Source organism: Lithobates pipiens, unplaced genomic scaffold (genome assembly GCF_037356315.1).
Source record: "Lithobates pipiens isolate NorthernLeopardFrog02 unplaced genomic scaffold, aLitPip1_a1.2 Scaffold_8, whole genome shotgun sequence".
NCBI lineage: Eukaryota > Metazoa > Chordata > Amphibia > Anura > Ranidae > Lithobates > Lithobates pipiens.
This window is the reverse complement of record NW_027507903.1, coordinates 687,690,861-687,712,208: the sequence shown is the minus strand read 5'-3', so window position 1 is coordinate 687,712,208 and position 21,348 is coordinate 687,690,861. Positions and strand designations below refer to the sequence as shown.

At 43.6% G+C, this 21,348-nt stretch overlaps 1 protein-coding gene across 5 annotated transcripts in view; it reads left to right on the top strand.

The window, feature by feature from the left end:
* LOC143963515 (NACHT, LRR and PYD domains-containing protein 3-like) overlaps nucleotides 1–21,348 on the top strand; it is a 182,835-nt gene that overhangs the window by 59,479 nt on the left and 102,008 nt on the right. The gene's annotated exons all lie outside the window — the stretch shown is intronic.

Below are 21,348 nucleotides of genomic sequence, written 5' to 3'. Positions count from 1 at the left end.
CTTCAGTTGTAAACATGTATATGTGCAACAAACGCATGTATATACGTCAGTATATACAAACATATTTCTGTCCCAATACTCTCTAGAGGGAACATAATCTATGAAAAAAGGAAGGAAAAAAAAAAAGACAAAGGGGTTGGTAAAAACAAAAACAAAAGGGGGGGTAAAAAAAAGTGGTGACAAATTTGTGTTTGTTGCCCAAATGAGCTGTTTAGTGGAGAAAACTGGGTATCCACTCACCAGTAACCGGGCAACCCATTGAGGCATGACCGGGGGAAATCACACCAGCACCTGATTAAATAACAGTGCTGATTTTGATCTCCTCGTTCATTCCTCTAGGTGACATAGTATCTAAAATTAAAATCCAATACGTTTCCTGATAACACAGCCTTTTGAAACGTTCTGGGGGAAATTTATCTGGAATTGATTCAAGGACCCAAACTTTTAGATCGTTGGATGATTGTTTGATATTCTAGAAAGTGGCGGGGGACACTATGTTTAGGGAGACCGGCATCGACAAATCTGCGATGTTCCCCAAATCTGGCGCTAAGGGCTCCAATTTTACGGCCCACATATAACATGCCACAAGGGCAAGCTAGACAGTAAACCACAAACATGGAAGAACAGTTATGGAAGGTGTTGAATGTGTATGTCTTACCCTTATGAGCAAAGGATTTTTGACCATGTTGAATATGAGCACAAGTCAGGCACAGGGATTCCTTACACTGAGACATGCCCACCAGAGGAATGAGTGTTAGTTGAATGTTATTGGAAATAGATTGGGCAGATTTATTTTTGCTAGGAGCGATTTTCCCTTTTATATTTGGAGCCTTCCTATAGGCAAATTGTGGCACTGTAGGAATAGGGGTTTTTAAATGTGGGTCTTGCTGTAGTATAGACCAGTGTTTTTTAAAAACGCTCTCCATTTTCCAATGTTTGTTGTGATGTTGAGTTATAAATCTTGTTCCTATATTTTCTTGTGATCGCTGTTTTGATTTTGGAATGTCATCGGTATTGTAAACCATATGAGTCTGATCAATGAGGTCTGGGGGGTAGCCTTTCTCTATAAATTTCTGTTTGAGATGAACACTTTGTGCATTATAATTCTTCAAGCTAGTGCAATTGTGCCGTAACCCATTTTTAATCCACCTCGGATGGTGACAGCTGGTGAAATGTAAAAAAGAGTTCCCTGATGTGGGCTTGGTGTAACCTTTAGCTATAATTGTGGACTCTTGGTGACTGAGTTCCAGGTCCAAAAAACAAAGAGGTGGCATTTATTTCCTAGGTAAAAGAAAGACCAAAAGTGTTGGAGTTGCAGTGTGCTAGAAATTCCTGTACAGTATGAAGAGGACCATCCCAGATGATAATAGTGTCATCTATGTAGCGCCCATAGAAGACCAGGTGTGCTGCGAATGGGTTATGTTCCCATATGCACCTGGTCTCCCATAGGCCCATCGTGAGATTTGCATAACTGGGACAAAATTTGCCCCCATAGCAGTCCCAGTATTCTGAAGGTAATAATCATCCTCAAAGTTGAAGTAATTATGTTCCAGGCAGAATCTGGTCGCTTTCAGAATAAACTGTGACTGTCTGGAATTGATGTCACTGTCCTTGGATAAAAAATGCAAAACCGCCTGTAGTCCGACCTCATGCGGGATCGAGGTGTACAATGAACACACATCCAACGATACCCACAGATATGTTGGTTCCCAAGTATATGATTGTAATAACTCTAGGAGATGAGTACCATCCCGGATATACGAGAGGAGGGCCTGGGCCAGAGGTTGGAGGAATTGATCAATGTAGAGAGAATAACTGGTGGTAATACTCTCCATGGGTGCCACAATGGGACATCCAGGAGGATTCTCGAGGTTCTTGTGTACCTTTGGAAGATGGTAGAAGTAAGGTACATTGTAATATTCTCTATGGAAGAAAGAGGCTTCAGCTTTAGAAAGGATGCCCCCAAATGAAGCCATGGTAATGGTAATGACAATCTTGAACAGTTTTATAATTTTTTTTTTCTCCTTCTTTCTTCACTTCCACTGCTCCTCTATCTGGTCCTAATAAAAATGATGCTTGCACAAAAAGTAAGAAAATTGAAGAATTGATTAATTCAGCCAACCAATAGTGGTGGGATGGCTTTTTCCTTAAACAGTATTCTGAGTCCAGAATTTCTCCGCGGGGACTTTGTGTACTTAAAAATTGTCCTTTTCTAGATAAAGATTGCAGAATTTTGCACTCAAAAATGGATAAAATTGCTGATTATGCAGAGAGACAGGAAATTTTCTGCCCTGAAAGAGCAGATAAAGACGAATATAACATCATTATCCTCTTTAACCCCCTCTGCCCCTAGAGAATGGTCAAGAATTTTGAAACAACATACAAAAAGGAAAGAGGATTTCCTTCTAAAATCTAAACTAGGAAAATTCCGTAGAGATATAGATGATTATAACTCTAACAGAGTTTTCAATTGGAAAAAGAAAAACCGTTTGAATAATGTACCCCCACTCATGTCCTTGACTCCTACTTCTCACATCCATAATCTTTCTAATCTCATTCCCTCCAAATCCAACCACCAGACTGTTACTTCTAGATTTTCCAAATCTTAAACCCCAAGTCCCTTTCCATCTTCTCAAAACCACAGAACAGTATCTTCCTCCAATAATCTGAGACCCACAGGCCAACATCTGTACATCCCACTGCAGACATCAGTCTGAGTTGTACAGATACCACCAATAGAGATTTGTCCAATGCTACATCTGCCTCAGGTGCACTAACCACTGCTATTATAGTGACAGAGGACACCACCCCTACCATTTCATCATCCATTGATCCCATCACCATTATCCATGATGCACCAATTGCATTAGGTATGACTGATAACATTGTTCCTACTTGTGATCATTCAATTACGCCCTTGGCACCAGCCAGGGATAGTGATCCTATACATGATGTGGCTGGAAACATTGGCCACCCACCTGGTTCTCCTAGTGCTCTTAATAAATCATCTTTTTATGCCTAACCCCCTGATCCAGCCCCAACAAAATAAAACACGATGGTGACGAGGCAGGAGAGGGGGCAGATCTAAGCACACCACACCCAGAAAAAATGCGGAGACTGTAAAGATCTTCAATTTGTCTTCCATTAAATTTACTGATGATGAATTGTCATTATTACGAGGTCTAAATTTCGCCCATACTATTCCACTTAATACATTTACCATTTTCAAAGATTTGAACAAATTAATCCGAAATATTACTCTCAAGAGACATTTTAGTCTACAGGCCTACAAACACAAAGATAACATAGTAGCCAATGTCAACACCATCCCAGTGCCTGACACCATATTCAATACCTCCATGAAATCGCTTATGGCTCGTATTTCTATGGAACTATTGTAAAAATATGGAGCAAATTCTTGGATTCCACCAACTAGCCCATTCTCCACCTATTAAACATACCTCTTTTAAACCAAAGTCTATTTTTAACCCCACACATAACAAAGGCCAATACATAGAATCATTTTATCAGGTGGTATATTCAGAACTTCTGGAAATATGTAAACAATCCAAATCCATACATAATAAAGCCAATCTCACCTCTCAAGAACGTCTAGCTATAAACAATTTAAATAAGAACGAACAAATAATTATCAAACTGGCAGACAAAGGCTGTGGTATAGTCATTCAAGACCGAGCCACCTATCTTGATGAATCACACCGCCTACTTTCTGATCGTAGCACATATACAAAACTAAAAACAGATTCCGGGTTCCGTTGGATACAGAGAAGGCGCTCGTCAGGGAACCATTGACCCTGACCCTAGCTGTTGGGGTGGAGTACAAGGCCATAATCATACTCAGAAAGTGGGAAGGTATTCCCACAGCTTTGAGGGTGGCCTCCATGTAATCCCAGGCCATCCTGTCAAATGCCTTCTCCACATCCAGGGAAAGCAAGAAACCAGGTATTTTTGTTTTGGTCAACCAATGGTGCATATTTAGGGCTTTTATGGTTTGTCCCACGCTTCCCTACCCAGGACAAAGCCTACCTGGTCTCTGGAAATTTGTTTGGAAAGGAGGGGAAGCATACGATTTGCCAGTGCTTTGGCGTATAATTTTAGGTCTACATTAAGGAGCGAAATCGGCCGATAATTGGAGACTAGGAGAGGCCCCTTGCCCGGTTTGGGAATGAGGGTTATATGTGCTTCCAGTATGTCCCTGCGGGCCGAAGAATCTGATGAGAGATTATTGAAGGTTTTGGCGAGGTGAGAGAGAAGGATAGAGTGGAAAGATTTGTAGTAACTGGTTGATAGGCCGTCGGGACCTGGACTCTTTCCGACTTTTATTTGTTGAAGGGCAGTGTGCAATTCTTCTACCGATAAGGGGGAGTCTAGTGTTGCAGCTTCATCTGGGGAAATTGGAGTGGGGCCATATTGTTTTAAAAATTCAAGTATTGCGGTAGGGCGGTCGGGTTCGTGGTCAGACTGTCCGTTGGGCGGGAGGTTATATAACTTAGAAAAGTATTGAACAAATTGGGCTAAAATGTCCTCGTTAGAGACCGTTGAGCCGCCGCCGGGGCACTTAATAGAGTGTATCGTGTGTGCTGCTTTTTTCGCTTGCAGTGCCCTCGCCAGAAGTTTGCCGGCTTTGTTGCCAAACTCGTAAAAGAGCTTCTGGGTCAACGTGAATTTATGATTCAAAGTGCCAGTGATCACGTCTAACAGTTCCTCCCTTGCCTGGTTCAGCTCTGTAAGCAGTGAAGTTGCAAGGGATGCTTTATGAGCCTGTTTGAGCGAGCGTATGCGAGCGGTGAGGTCCGAAAAAAATCGTTTCCTTCTGAGTTTACATCGTTGTGCTGTTATAGAGATTATTTCACCTCGTATGACACATTTGTAAGCGGCCCAGACAGTGGCCGGCGATACTGTGTCGGCAGGGTTTTCTCTGAAGTAGCTGGTGAGGCACTGCGCTATTCTGGCTGTATTCTCTGGGTCCGTAAGGATGGAGCTGTCTAATCTCCATATGGAGGCAGTTGAGGGCGAAGTAGGTAACAGCAGAGTCAGGGAGATAGGGTTTGTAGTCAGACAGTATAGCGGGATCAATAGAGGCTTTAGAGATGTGTGTCAGATCTTGTTGAGTGATGAAAAGATAGTCCAGTCTGGAATATTTGTTGTGGGGGGCTGAGAAGGAATAGTCCCTAACCGAGGGGTGAAGCATGCGCCAAGTGTCATGTAGAAGTAGGTTGCTGAGTTGGAGTTTGAGCGCACGATAAGTCAAAGATGAAGTGCCGTTAGAGGTGTCAATGTTAGGGTTGAGTGGGACATTGAAGTCTCCGCCGACAATTAGGGTACCGGATTGGAAACTTGTGAGTAGATGGAGAGTTGTGCGAAAAAAGGGCACCTATTTTATGTTGGGGGCGTAAATGTTAGCAATTGTGAAGGATCTGCCATGTATTGTGCCTTTAAGAAATATATATCTCCCACCAGGGTCCGACAAGGTATCGGTAACCTCGAGCGAGCAATTTGCTGAAAGGAGAATGGAGACACCTTTCGACTTTGCCGTTGCGTTAGTGGAGTGGAAAGCCAGGGGGTAATTTTTGTTGTGAAGCTTGGGAATTGCATCAGTACGGAAGTGCGTATCCTGGATCAGAGCTATTTGTCTCTTGGATTGCTGGAGATGATGTAGAAGTTTTGACCTCTTCTCCGGACGTTTAGTCCTCTGATGTTAATGGAGCCTATTTTAAGTGCTTGAGTTTGGGGAGGGACTGAGGGGGAGACAGTGAAGAGCTGACGGTCCGCTGGGTTAGACATAGCCGTGGGGGGATTGTGGGTTGAGGTGTAGAGAAGGTTTTGTGAAAAGAGAGAGCATGGCTGTCAAGTCACTGGAGAAAGACCGGTGAGGTGCGGGAAACTATTCCCGTCGACCTCCTATATATATTTAATCGGTGAGGTACAGAGCGCGAACTGCGTCCGAGTCCCCTCAGGGAGTTGATCGTGGAACACGTCCCTGTTTGGGAGTTGACCCAAGTACTGGCAGAGGTGGGGGGATGTGAGTCACTAATGAACATCCGATCGCCGACACAGGGAGGAGTATTATAGGGAGCTTCCGAGGATGTAGGGGATGCCTACGGGGTGTGAGTGTCCAAGAACTTGGGGTATTGTCTAACACTAGGGGATTGGTCAAACAACAGTGCAACCTCAAGGTAAATAATGCATCAACAAGACCTAGAAAGCCTCAACATGAACTACTAAAGCAAAGTCTGAGGAGCCACGAGAGATCACACTGATAGCCGGACCCTCTATCAGCCAAGGCCCGGGAGGTGGCACAGCTGCGAGGTCCGTCCTCCCTCATGGGTCCACCAAGGACCCTTTCAACCACGTTTAGGCCTGCTGGGAGAGGATGTACCCGCTCGTGGCCAAAATTAGTGAACAAATAACATTTGAACCATTTAACAAAGATAATAACAGGGAGGTTTCAACTGTGAGGTAAACTAAAACCAAAACCAAGAGACAAGCGGTCTTCCAAGGCATATAGGATTAATTGTGCTGTTCTGTCTCATATGCTCAGGGAAGCAGGCGGTGAGTCTACGAAGGCAATGAGATAGGGAAGCACATGGAGGACTTAAAGAGTCATGCATTACCACATTCACAGGCCAAAGATTGGGCAATAGGCTCAGGAGGGATTAGTGGGTAGACCCCAAACCTGTCTCAGTTGGGCGAGGCCATGGCAAGTGTCTCACGGTGACAGCCGCAAAACCAGAGTGGGTGTAACCCAGTACTGTTCGTTTTACGGGGTGTGTCTTTCTGCCTAGAGGGCCACTAAAATGCTCATCAGCTGGTGGGGTCATAGAAAGGTCCTGTCGATTGCTTTGGATGCAGGAATGTGGCACATCTAGACAGCCGTATCAGGACAGTTTAGCTTGTGGTCCCATCCGGAGCCATCATGATGTCACTTCGTGGCCCTCGAGAAGAGGAAGTGTGTCACAGGCATCTGCCCACTAGCAGTCTGGGGAATGTAGTTCCCATGAAAGGGTACCACTGCTGTGAAGGTATCCAAAGGCGCATTGGTTGTGAGCCAAAGGGGGCAGGTGATTGGGAGGGCGTCCATTCAAAAGATGTCCCCTGGAGGGCCACTCGGGGGATACATAAGCAATATTAAAGGCTGAATGTTTCCATATAACAAATCCCACGATGTGGAAAGAGTCTCAGGGTGCTGGACTAGGGCTCATCAAAAGCAAGGTGGTTAAAAAGATAACAATAATAATAAAAGCAAGAGACAAAAAAAAAAACAGGGTGGGGAGAGGGTTGAAGGACCATAGCCTGAAGGCAGTCCGGGGTCCGAGTCAAAGAACACTGCCAGATGGGAGAGTTGTCACAGAAGAAGCATCAGGTGGAGGGACCACCCATGTAGACTAACTATCCCTGTAAGCCCGCCGGGATCTGGGTGATGAGGCAGCATTATAGGAACGGTAGCTCTGGTGGGTGTCTTGGACGTTCCTAGAGGTGGAGGGAGAGTATCTCCTATGGTGCCTGGAGTTCAGTGCATCCATTGGTTCCGGGGGGGAGTCAGTAGCTTGGGATGCGTTACCTCTGAAGGTGGAGTACCATTCGGTACCGGTATCACCGGGATCCCCAGAGCATGGCAAAAGTGGAATGTCTTCAGGTACTTTTAGGAGGGCAGTACGGCCTTGTGAGGTGGCGGATAAGCAAAATTGAAATTTCCATTTGTAAGGGATACCTTTCTCCTTCAGAATGACCAGTAAGGGTCTCAGGTCCCGTCTGTGCTGTAGAGTGATACCGGACAGGTCTTGGTAAATTTGTACCTGGGTGCCCTCGTAGAGGAGTTGATGCTTTCCCCTCGCCTGCTTCAGGATCTCTTCCTTGATCTTGTAGTCCACCAAGCAACAAATAATGTCCCGAGGGGGGTCTCCCTCTCTGCCGTTTGGACAAAGGGCACGGTGTATTCTTTCCATGGCAATGGTGGATTGTGGCGGGTTTTGAAGGAGGTCATTGAAGATGCCTGTGACCGCCTGAGCTATCCGATCCCCTTTGATGGATTCAGGCAAGCCGCGGATCCGGAGGTTGTGACGGCGGCCTCTATTATCGAGGTCCTCCAAATGCCTCTGCATTCTCTCATCTGAAATGTATGGGAGTCAATGCGTGCGGTCGCTGAGTGCAAAGCTTTGTCATGGTGTTCAGTCACTTGCTCTACCCTCTGCATTCTGTCATGTAAGGCATGCAGGTCCAGCCTAAGTTCAGCTATAGCTGCTGCTAATGTCCCCTTAATGTCTTCTGCCACCAAACGCAGGTCCTGGATGTTCAGGTGGGGCTGCGGTAAAAGGATTATACCGCTATTGTCATCTTGATGTGGGTTGCGGTGTGGGAAGAGCTGCTGTGGGGTGGTGTGCAGCGGTTGTTGTTGTGTCTGTGAGGGAGGAGGGCCGACGCGGGCGGGTGCCATGTTTCCCGGCCTGTCCGGAACAATTCAGGAATGTGGTATTGCTGAGGGCCAGCGGGTTCTCTCGGGGAACGAGAGCGGGAGGCCGAGGTGTTCCTCGAAGTGGTCCCCATTAAATCTGCTCGGTGATAGCTTGAATTACCTCCGATAGCTGGGATAATCCTCCTGTGGCGGCCGGGGCTTTCGAGCTATGCGTCCGTCGCCATGCCAGGTCAGGCCTGGGTATGAGAATTTTTAACCACAGTTCCTCCTCTGGGAATAACAAAACCAAGTACAACACATCCATCAACACACTCCCCATTACAGATTTCTGAAGCCGCAGTCGCGCTACATCAACTCCAGAGGAATACCCAAAATAGTATCCCTGGGCCACCTATGTCAATCTTTAAAGGGGTCTATGGCCTTAGCCCCAAAACTAGGCTCTTTATGTACTGTGCAGCCATCTAACTGTGGGAAGCCTCCAATCCTACCTCCTAGTGCCCATGGGGATTCGAATCGGCTTATCGTCTTACACCTGTGTCCAGGGAAACCGTTGCAGCTACTTTGGGGACCACTGCCAGGTGCCATCTTCTGCGGTGGATCGACGGACTACAGCTAGTCCCCCAACTAGAAACCCCATCCAAGGTGTTCTCACCCCCTAATTAAGTCTCTACCCCTCACAGTGTATGCATACACAAGCGTTTCCTTTGTACGCCCATACACTGCTTCGCCAGATTTAGCCGCACAGAAAACACAATTGCGCCCGCTTACTCTACAGAACAATGTGGCTTCTCTCTGTACCTAGATATTACAATAAACAACATGGATGCCTCCTGTTTGCTCTCTACCCAAAACTGTATTACAGTATAAACCTTTGAAAAAAATGAAATTAAAATTTAAAACATTCTTTCAAACGCCAGTATTTTCCCATTGTCCTAACAAACATGAGTCAGAAGACCCCCGACTCCTCCCACCAACTTCCTGTGTCTCCAAAATACTGTAGCATGAACCGAACAAACGAGTTTGTTTACATATCAATGTTACAGGAAAAGGGAGGGGGAGCCTAGCCCCATATGCAGGCTATACAATACAAGCCTAGAAAAAAAACAATGAATTGCCCTCTGAGAAACTCCCATACATTTGTAAAATAAAAATAACACACACCGCTGTGTACAAAAACTCAATTGAAGCTAGTTTCACTATCCACTGAAGCCCAGTGCAAAGTAGAGATTTCTACTGAAAACCAAAATTCACTACAGAAAATGCAATGGCTTAACAGAAAAATCATGTAAAAAGTACGAAAATAGAATTCACTTAAAGGAAATGGTGCCTAGAGAGAAGGTGATGGGCCAGACCACATGGCCCAGGAACAAGATGGTGGCTCATGTCACATGGTTTCCCACATAAGGGAATGGTGTCTGCACCTTCCCCTATAGCAGTGTTTCTCAAATCCAGTCCTCAGGCCCCCCCAACAGGTCATGTTTTCAGGTTTTCCATTATTTTTCACAGGTGATTTGATCAGTTTCACTGCCTTAGCAATTACCACAGCTGTTTCATCTGAGGGAAATCCTGAAAACATGACCTGTTGGGGGGGCCTGAGGACTGGATTTGAGAAACACTGCCCTATAGGAAGACTCAGAGATTTTCAAAATGGCCACCAACCCTGGTCACATGGCAGACAACAAAAGCTAGGCTACGACAAAATGTTGATTTTTTTTCCCGCCAAAACCAACATTTCTCCCCACAAACTTTCACATTTGAAAATGCACACTTAAACAGACACACAGTTTAGGAACAGTTCCACTGAAAAGTATGTAATCTTACCACACAATTGAGAATGCACACTTAGTAACACATGTTATCCAATTAAACAAAAACACCACATAAAACCACAATGTAACACAATATATCCCAGGCCAGCTCAAACATAGCCTCTTTTCCCAAACAAAGTTCAATTCTGGCATCAGCTTTCTGGCATCAGCTTCCATAACAAGCCATTGGGACATACAGCGATTGCTCAGAACGTAATTTCCCTTCCCACAGGGCGTAGTCCGTTCCACACAAAACATTTCCTATTGTCCACAACAAGGGGTAGCTAGTTTGGCTGCCCCTCCCCCAGACCACATGGCACACAAACTTGCAGTTACAAACGGCTCTACAAGACTCATGCAAACTACTTGTTCCATACATAGGTAAAAATCAAAATGTATCCATTTCTCATTCAGTTACTTACACAACAAGTTACACAACATGCAGTTTCCATACAGATACACTCAAGCTGATCCAAATCACACACACCTTCTCACACACATACACACACGCACACATGCAATCAAACTTCCAGAATTATCTCAAAAAGATGAAAAATGTGTTCTTTTTGCAAAACGGGACCTCTCCAATGCATCAGGCAGAGAAGACGTACCCCTTTTGTCTCAGGACAACAACGTTTTGATGTCCTGGACCGGGATCTGTTCTCCCCCTTTCTGCCTGTGCAGAGGGGGGGCTCTGTTTGGTCCATAAATACTTGGCCCGCCATCTGACGTAGCAATTTGGCTGTATGCCATGCACACAGCCACATCTACTGTACTCATATAAGCACCCATTTCCATCTTAATGATATAATACTTTAGCTTACCTTCCAACCCATTCATGCCAATGAACAGACATGACCATCCTTCTTACATTCTCAGTTCTATCCTTATCCGCCCCCCCCCCGGGGGCCCAGCATTGCCTTTTATTATCTCCAAAAGAATGACAAACAGGAAGTGATTGCCCACAACAGGCAAGCACTTCCTCAGTACAGAAAATGACATCACAGGAAATGACACATGCATTAAAGGGGAGGGCACTCACAAGAGAAAGTGCACACACCCCCTTTTAGTCAGCATGGAGCACAGACAATACTGTTTAAAAGTAAACAATATGGAGTGAGCTCATTCTAATGGTTCTTACAGGCTTGAGACAATCTGCGGGCACATTGCTACTGGTGTTGTTAATATACGGTACGAGTATATCAACAAGGCAGATACCAATGTCCTCTTATTAAAGTAGATATGTACCCAAAAGGATAACGTAGCCACACAGAGATAAAATAATATGTTTATCTTGTTATGTGGACTTTGCTTCTCTAATGCGCATAGTCATTTGAAGGCAAGAAGCCCAGCGCATTGCGCTTGGTACCTACAAACCAACAAACATCCACAGACACAGAGAACACATCTCAAATCCCATGAGAAGGTTTTCATACTGACCGTTTTTACACCACTGGTCTCGATTTGACCCAAGTGTGCTCTGTTAGAGCGCTCCTTGATTAAACCAGACACAGGGAGACAGATGTCAATCTATAAAACACACATTCTAGAATAAAATGTTATACAATCAAATTTCCACAACACTGGTCATCTCTTGCCTCGACTACTGCAACTCCCTTCTCATTGGCTTACTTCTACATAATCTATCATCTCGTCAATCCATCATGAATGCTGCTGCCAGACTCATCCACCTTACCAATCGCTCTGTGTCTGCTACTCCTCTCTGTCAATCCCTCCACTGGCTTCTGCTTGGGTAAATAATTACATTCAAAATACTAACAACTACGTACAAAGCCATCCACAATTTCGCCCCCAGCTAGATCACTAGCTTAGTCTCTAAATACCAACCTCCTCTCAAGACCTCCTGCTCTCTAGCACCCTCATCACCTCCTCCCATGCTCGCCTCCAGGACTTTTCCAAAGCCTCTCCAATCCTATGGAATGCCCTACCCCAATCTGTCCGCCTATCTCCTACTTTATTAGATTTTTTGACAATTCCTGAAAACCCTTCTCTTCAGAGAAGCCTACCCTACCCCCACCTAACAACTGTATTTTCATTTTCTCCATCAGCTCATCCCCCACAGTTATTATGTTTTGTTTCAACTTGACTCTCCCTTATAGATTGTAAGCTCTAACGAGCAGGGCCCTCTAGTCCCTCCTGTATTGATTTGTATTGTAAGTGTACTGTCTGCCCTCATGTTGTAAAGCGCTGCGCAAACTGTTGGCGCTATATAAATCCTGTATAATAATAATGTCATTTTGGTATGTTATAAATACCCCGTAACTCTGAAAGTATTGGGTAATAAGTATCTCCTTTTCATTTATAGTGTTCTTTTTTAAACCTCTCTGAAGCTTTTTTGTACTTCCTAGTTAGATTTCCCGTTAATTTTAGGTATTTGAATCATTTCGTTGTCCCAACAATTTGTTATTATAGAAGTCTTTTGAGTGGACTACAATGCCCCCTTATCAGTTGGTCTTATTACTAAATTACTATTTTGTTAGCCTTCCTCCTAATCATTTATTACGACTTATTCAGGAAATATTTATGGATATTCAGTTTCCTTGTGTACCTCTGTATATCTATGCAAGTATCAAATATGTTCAGATTGCGTTTTGGAGCAAATTTCAGCCCTTCACATAATACTTTCATTTCATTCCTAGTCAGTTCAACCCCACTTATATTGAACACTCCTTCACCTATTAGTCTCTTTTTCTTTTGGACCTTCCATCCTGCTCTGCATCCCCTCTTGGATTTGGACTTCTTCTCTGATCTCCCATCCCTTCCTTCCGAGGCGGGGATCTTTCATGCCTCCATTGATCTAAAAAAGGCAGAGGAGTCTCTTCTTCATAGCTGTTCTTCAGAGGTTCAAATCTGTTATGTTATATCTGTTATATGCAATGGGCTCCTTCTTGGGTCATCATAATAATTATAGTGATTTCCATGATTGTGGTACTGTGGATTCCTTGGTTTATTCTAATACCTACTGTTATGAAAATTATTGTTTCCATTGTGATTCCCATAATTATTCCCACAGTTGTTTCCATTGTTGTTCCCATAGTTGTTACATTAATTATGCCAGTGTGGTCTTCTTGGAGACTTGAGCCAGGGTTTTTGGTTGCCCTTATTCCCCCACCAAGGTCTGGGGGTCCTAGGTGCCTGCTGTTACCCCTTATTTCTTGTCTTAGGAGGTGCAGGTGACCTCTGCCTCTGATCCCGATGTGGAGAGGTTAGCCTCACCTCTCTTTCTGGTGTAGTGTTGGCTGATGCATGGTTCCCTCATCGCAATTGGAGTTGCCATTTAAACACCTGGTCCTGTTTATAATCAATGGTGTCTCTAAGATATTTTTTTCTTTTTCCTTTGTTTGACTTCTAAGTCCTTTTGTTCCAGAACTTTGATAAGTTGATTAGTAAGTGTTATAAATTGGGTTATATTGCTATGTGGTTTCAATTCTTCTTTAAATTTCATATTTGTTGTTTTAGTTTACTCATTTTTCTTTGTTTTCTTTTTATCAAAAATTGTAAAACATCAAGTCCTTTTTCTTTCAAATGTTTTTTATTGAAGTTTAAACAATAAAATCTTACAACAGAAGCAATGCATTGAATGATAAACAGTAGCTTACAAGTTTTTTTTTTTTAGCAAATGGTTCCTCTATGACACCCACAAGTTGCGAGAGCATGGGCATCCTACTTCACTATATGGATGCTACGTACACCTGTATGGTCTAAGCAATAGATTGATAATTGAATATATACATCCATATTCACTTTGTATCCATAATATCTTTAAGAAACATTTGGGGTTTATTAAGAGAGAATTATCTGAATATTAGTGAATTACAAGCTCCCCCTTATCCTCATATAGAAAAGGTTGAATGTTAAGGGATCGATTGGTCAGATCTGACCAATATACCCCTCCTAGCCCATTAGTAACCTTTTTTGGGATCCCGTAACACAGGGTCATACCCATGTCTAACGTGTATACAGTGTAACTCCATGATAAAAGGCAGGAGTATATCCCATCCACATAAAGGGTATGATAGTAAAATCAAAGGTTATTACACTTGCCAATCGTCAGATGTCATGTATGTAATAAAATGTCCATGTGGGTTACTTTGCATTGGAGAGACCATTCAGAAAGTTAAAGATAGGATAGCAAGGCATAAATATTCAGAGATAAATTGATATAGTTCTCTTTAGTGAGACATTTTTTGGAGAAAAGACATTTGATTTCTCAATTAAAATTCATGGTGCTGGAGGGGAACAATAAGAATAGGAGGGGTGGTAACCGAGAATCCATTTTAAAAAAGCGAGAAGTACATTGGATTAATTTTCTTGATACTATTGCCCCTAAGGGGTTGAATACAGATCTGGATTTATATCTGTTTATTTAGGTTATAATTCATTTGATGTGATGTCTAGCTTGTGATACATTGTATAGATGTTTCTTTTTGACAGATTAAAGTGGTTGTAAACCCTTACAACCAACTTTGACCTACAGGTAAGCCTAGATTAAGGCTTACCTGTAGGTCCAAGAAATATCTCCTAAACCTACATGGTTTAGGAGATATTTGCCGAAAGACAGGCATCGTTGTCTACGGCGCAAGTGCGACTTGCTGAGTGCGCCACGGTCAGCGGCGATATGCCGCGAGTGGCGGCGCGCATGCTCGGGAGTGACGTCACCCTGGCTTCACCGAATGACAGCGGCGGAGCAGCGAGACCCACGAGAAGATGGATGCGCCAGACTACAGGGGACAGCGGTGACTTTGCTGGCTCCTGTGTCAGGTAAGTGACACATAATGGACTACTATGCGATGCGATGCATAGTAGTCCATTATTCTTTACCTTTGCAGGGAATGAAAGAGGAAGTAAGCTCATCAGGGTTTACTTCCTCTTTAAACAAGCTGAAGGCTTCTGTAGAAATAAGGGAGGATTCTACAACGTGCTAACCATTTCTCCCCCTGTGATATAAGGATGTACAAAACGTAATGAACTTACACATCATGTAATGTTTGTTTGAACTTTCCTTCACTAGAGAAATTTTAAGTGCAGCGATCCTCTGGGCTTTTTATGTATAATTGCATATTTCCATAATGATTTTTGCATATGAGTTAATGCAGAAAAAATTGAAGAAAAATAATAATGTAAGAACAAAAGAAACAAAACCTGTACCACAACCTGAGGATTGCTTGGTTACATACATGCTTGTAAAGATTGTCAGTAATATTAGTTTTCATCTGTATAATGTGAAGTCCATGGTGTCCACTGTGATAAGAAAAAGCCTAAATTATTAGAATAGACAACAAAGTGTTTTTCATAAGAGTATTGGACATTAACCCTTTGTACTACTTCATTGATATTAGGTGTCATCGTAGATTTCCATCCTGCAGTTATAGTCAGACGTGCACCTATAAGAATATGTATTATTATACTTCTAAAGTTGGGTTGGTATTTGAGTAGAGAGTTTGAATAGGGCAAGGTGAGGGGTGGGTCTAATGAAAAAGCCAGTTGCTTTGGAAATTTATTTAAAAACCTCATTCCAGAAACTGCACACAGTCTCGCAGTCCCATAGAATGTGTGTTATACTGACTCTTGTACCACATTGTCTCCAACAGGTATTGGGTTCTAGAGGGAAGATTCGGGACAGCCTCACAAGGGTTAAATATCTTCTGTGAATTATTTTTAGCATTATTTCCCAATGTTTTCCACAATGGGAATAGCAAAAACCTGACTGGATAGCACATTGTCATTCTTTAGAAGTGAAGGTAGAGCCCAGCTCCCTTTCCTAAATTCATCATATTAGATGTTTTGGTGAAAAGTCTTTTATGTGGAATAAGGAAACAGATTAAGACCCTTTTCATTAAAGAACTTGAGTTATTAATGAAATTGAAGTGGATATTCCACTATACTCTTGTGCTAATAAGCGCCCTTCCACCATAATGGTATAATGCAGCCTTAAAATAACCTGTCATTCTATTTATATCTAACGTTAGGGGATAGTATTTCCAAAAATTTAACAGACCCCCCAAGTTGTCCAGTAATTTTACTTTTTTTCAAGGAAAAGTATTTTTTTCTGTAAAAGGTGTTATACCTGTAGGAACACCAACTATAATAGTAAATAAAGGTGAAAGATTTTGTTCTAGTGTTCCTAGAAAAGAATAAACCATTAAAGACATCATTTCATGTAGGATGGAGGGCGTGGGTTATGTCCTCCGGTGCCTTTGCTCGATGCAGTATGTAGGGAGAACCAAACGTCCCATGTGGAAGACGATATGTGAACACATTCACAATATTCATAAAGGCTTCAGCAAACATGGTGTCTCAAGACATTTTGCACAACATCAAAAGACTTCATAGTATTAAAATTTTGGGCTATTGAAAAATGTAAACCCCATTGGAGAGGGAGCTTAGGGTCAACCAATTATGTAAAAGTGAGTCTAAATGGATCTATGAGTTAAATTTGTTCCATCCCCAGGGAATGAATATCAAATTTGACCTCAATTGTTTCATTTCCAACTACTGTTTTTTTTATTTAATATTTACTTCAGGTATTTTTAAAGCTAGCTGGTACTGTTTTTTTACCTCTGTTAATGGTTAAGTTGGGTGTTTATACTTAATTGTCCCACTAGATGTCATTAGTCCCTACACATTTTTTTTCTGGCATTTTGATATTTATTTCAGGTATTTTTAAAGCTAGATGGCGCTGTTTTTGCCTCCATTAATGGTTAAATTGGGTGTTATTTAATTTCCCCACTAGATGTCATTAGTCCCTACACATTTTTTTTTCTGGTGTTTTTATATTTATTTCAGGTATTTTTAATGCTAGATGGCGCTGTTTTGACCTCTATCAATGGTTAGGCTGAATTGGGTGTAGTTAGACAATTTCCCCACTAGATTTCATTAGCTTTTACGCAACAACAGTTATTTATGTTTTTTATTTTTAATTTCATTGCATTGTTTATTTATTTTTATTCTTGTTTCCTTTTTTGGCTTTTTGTTGTTTTTTATTTTAGTGACATTTTTTAATAAATAAATGTCTTATAATGACTTGCAGTTCACCCTAATATTTTGCGCCATTTTTTAAACACATCTTTGAGATTTAATGTTCGTCTTTGACCACTGGGGGGTTGTTTTTTGTAATTCCACCAGTGGCTGTCAGGACATGTGATTCCTGGGATATTATTTATAAGTTTCCATAGTAACCTATGGGCTTCATGAGGTCCCTTTCACACTGGGGCGGTGCGGGCGTCGGCGGTAAAGCAGCGCTATATTTAGTGCTGGTTTACCGTTGTTTTAGCAGCGGTATTTGGCCAGGGGGTTTTAACCCCCGCTAGTGGCTGAAAAAGGGTTAAAACTGGCCCGCAAAGTGCCGATTTGCCGGCGGTATAGCCGCGCAGTCCCATTGATTTCAATGGGTAGGAACGGTGAATACACCGCTCCTTCACCGCTCCAAAGATGCTGTTAGCAGGACTTTTTTACTGTCCTGCTAGCGCACCGCTCCAGTGTGAAAGCCCTCCAGCTTTCACATTGGAGTGAAAGGACCCGCTTTATTTAGGCGCTATACAGGCACTATTCTTAGCGCTGTAGCGCCTGAAAAACTCGTCAGTGTGAAAAGGGCCTTAGCCCGACATCAGTCAACTGTCTCCCTATCCTTTAAAAAGTCATGTGACCAGTGATGTAATGTGTAGGGGGAGTCAGTGACATCACGGCTGAGACAGGAAGTAGGGATTGTAACGACACTGCTTGCTTTTAACCTAGATATAAGGTATTAGGTTTTAATAAAACCATTTCTTCTGTGAAATGACTACACTATGGAGTTCTTATTTGTCTTGTATGGCCTGTGAATGGAGGAGAGGAGGAGATCTAATACAGCATAGTGGATATTTATCCCTGATTACTGAGCCATATACCACATCCCTGGGTTCATGCTATAAGGAGAAGAGACGAGAGTGGAATGTGAAATGCCATAAAGGATCTGTATAGACCCATTGGGGCCTTTGTTTAATTCGTTATTTTTATCGGGACTGCAACAATATGGCGGACACGTCAGACAATTTTGACACATTTTTGGGACCATTGGCATTTTTACAGTGATTAGTGCTATAAAATTGCATTGATTACTGTAAAAATGTCACTGGCCATGAAGGGGTTAACCACTAGGGGGCAGTGAAGGGGTTAAGTGTGTCCTAGTATGTGTTCTAACTGTAGGGGGAGGGGACTGTGTAGGGGGGATGACAGATCATCTGTTCATACTCTGTATTAACAGATCTGTCTGTTCTCCCCTCAGAGAACTGGAAACTGTGTGTTTACACACACAGATCCCGGTTCTCGGTGTGCCCCAAGCGATTGCAAGAGCCCAGCGGTGATCGTGACTGCCAGGCACTCACCTCGGCTCCATGTGTGAGCAGAGGGCACGGACGTGCCCCCTAGTGGCCTTTTATGGTACCGACGTACCATGACGGCAATTTCTACTTAAATGGATCCAGCGCCAATAACCCCTACAGGAGTATTTTGCATAGCATATAGGCTTGATATACTGATACTGTTTCCCAAGATAGATCATGCAGTCAGGCTCCAACTTTTCCAATCACAGCATTTCCTATATGCTATGCCAGATACCCATGTAGGGGTTATTGAAGCTGGATCCATTTATGTAAAAATTCTGAAAAAACTCCTAATTAACTTTTTCTCGCTACCATAGTTATTTCCTCAGCTGTGGAAGGCATTATAGGTTGCGGGGGAGACTTGAATCTTTTCCCTAATGCTTGGTGAGACTATCTTTATGGTAGTCATCTGCAGCTGCTAAGAGGCTTTGATACTCACTTTGGTGGGATTCACCTTGGATCTGGGATCTTTTCACTGCCAACCTGTTTGGAGCATTTGCACTTTATGGACTTTTCTTTCATGTATTAGTTTGGGAATTGATGAAGCCACTGTTTTATATTATTTGTGTGGAGGCAGGGCCGCTGATAAAAATGATGGGGCCCCCGTACAGCCTACCTGACGCGGCCCCCTTCAGCTGCACCCCTGGTCCTGCCCCCGGTCCCTCCTTCAGCCCCACCCCTGGCCCCTCCCCAAACCCCACCTTGAAACAAAGTGCAAGTTTGTTACAAGTGATAGGCATGGGTGGCACTGTCTGTAGCACATGCACATTACGGCATTGGAGGTACGGCTGGCACTGTCTGCAGCACATTACGGCATTGGCGCCACTATTTGAACCACATTATGTTATCGGTGGCATGGGTGGCACTGTCTGTAGCACATTACAACATTGGCGGCACGGATGGAACTGTCTCTGTAGGCAGCCCATGCCTTATGGTCCATAAGGCATGTGCTACCTGCAGACAGTGGCACCCATGCTGCCAATGTCATATTGTGCTGCAGACAGTGCCACCCATGCCATGCCACCAATGTAGTAATGTGCTGCAGACAGCGCCATGATGCTAATGCCATAACGCATGCGCTACCTGCATAATGCCATTGGCAGCATGGGTTGCACTGTCTCTGCAGACAGCACATACGTTATGGCATTAGTGTCATGGGTGGCACTGTCTGCAGCACAATTTGGCGCCCATGCCGCCAATACCATAATGTATAGATGCTGCTGCAGTAGTAGTAGATCTTGAATTCCCTCCTAACCCCCCAAGCAAGCACACACCTGTGAAATTTTTAGCCGGGCCCCACGAGGCACTTCTTCCCTGATCCTGCTGCTGCCTGGACTGGAGTGCCAACAAACGATTCCAGTCAGATGCAATGTCGATGATGCCAGCTGCTTTTTTTTTGTCTTCTACCGCTCCTGCTCGCCTCACTGATACTTCTCTCATGAGGAGGGAGAGGAATCACTCCGCGATGCCAGGGGGACAACACTATAGAGGACGCGCTGGCTGGGACTTGAGACAGAGCCAGCATGAGGAGCTGGCATTGAAGAGGCATTCTTCCATGCCCGAAATAGAGGAAATAGTCCCTCCCCTGCTGCCACCTAGTCTGCAGATAGCTATCTGCACAAAAAACAAAAACATGAAAAATAACCAGGGGGTGGGGGGGCAGGGGTTTGGTAGTTGATTTGGATGGACTCTGATCGGCCATGGCTGGAGGATTTTTTTATTACATTATTTATCTGTTCAGCTTGCCCAGGCCCCCCTGCTGGCTGGGCCCGGTACAACAGGGCCAGTTGTACTGGCCTATAAGCAGCCCTGTGTGGAGCATTAATTGCACTTTATGGATTTTGTTCACATAACAGCATGTGATTTTATTAATGTGCTGTTTTGTATTATTCAGTGATCACACTGTTTAATTTATACACATTTGTCACTGATTTTTACCAATTTGTTTTCACTAATTAGTGCTGCACCTTTGCATATTCCTTTTGGTTGGCTGTGAGGTCCATAGCAGCGCACAAGTACTTCACATTTAACACTAAGGGGTTAAACAATCTTTACTGAGGGAGTTTACAGAAGAAAATAACATGTAAAAGGGAAGCAGAGTAACACTTCTCCAGGATGCCGGTGTCCTATCACATAGTGTCCCCCATCAGATAGTGTCTGCTGTGTACTGCGCATGGGCAGTACACAGGACACACCTATTTTGAAAATAGCTGAAGATGAACGGCGCCTGCGCCGTGAGTCCAGGTCCTAGCCCCACCATCCAAGTAGACATAGAGTTAGAATAAAAATAGCCGAGCGCAGCGAGGCCGAGCCCGAAGCATGGCGAGCGAAGCGAGCCCACGAGAGGCCCTCTAATATTTGCAGCCCTATATCCACTTGGATGGTGGGGCTAGCACCTCGACTCATGGCACAGGCACCGTTCATCTTCGGAGATTTTCCGAATCTCCTTCTGCTCCATACTGCACAAGTGCTGCGCCAGCACAGTACGGGGCGGGCACTATCTGATGGACGGATGCTATATGCCAGAACACCGGCAGGCAGTCACCATAACATAATGACATCACTCAGCATGCCGAGCAAAGCAATACAATCACAGCCACTTGTCTATTATACAGAACTTATATTTAAAGCTGTATTCCTTGGAGACCCTCATGATTGTTGCTCGGGGGGTTCTGAGCCTTGTGCCCCATGCATCCACCTGAACCTCCATCAGAAAGAGGAGTCA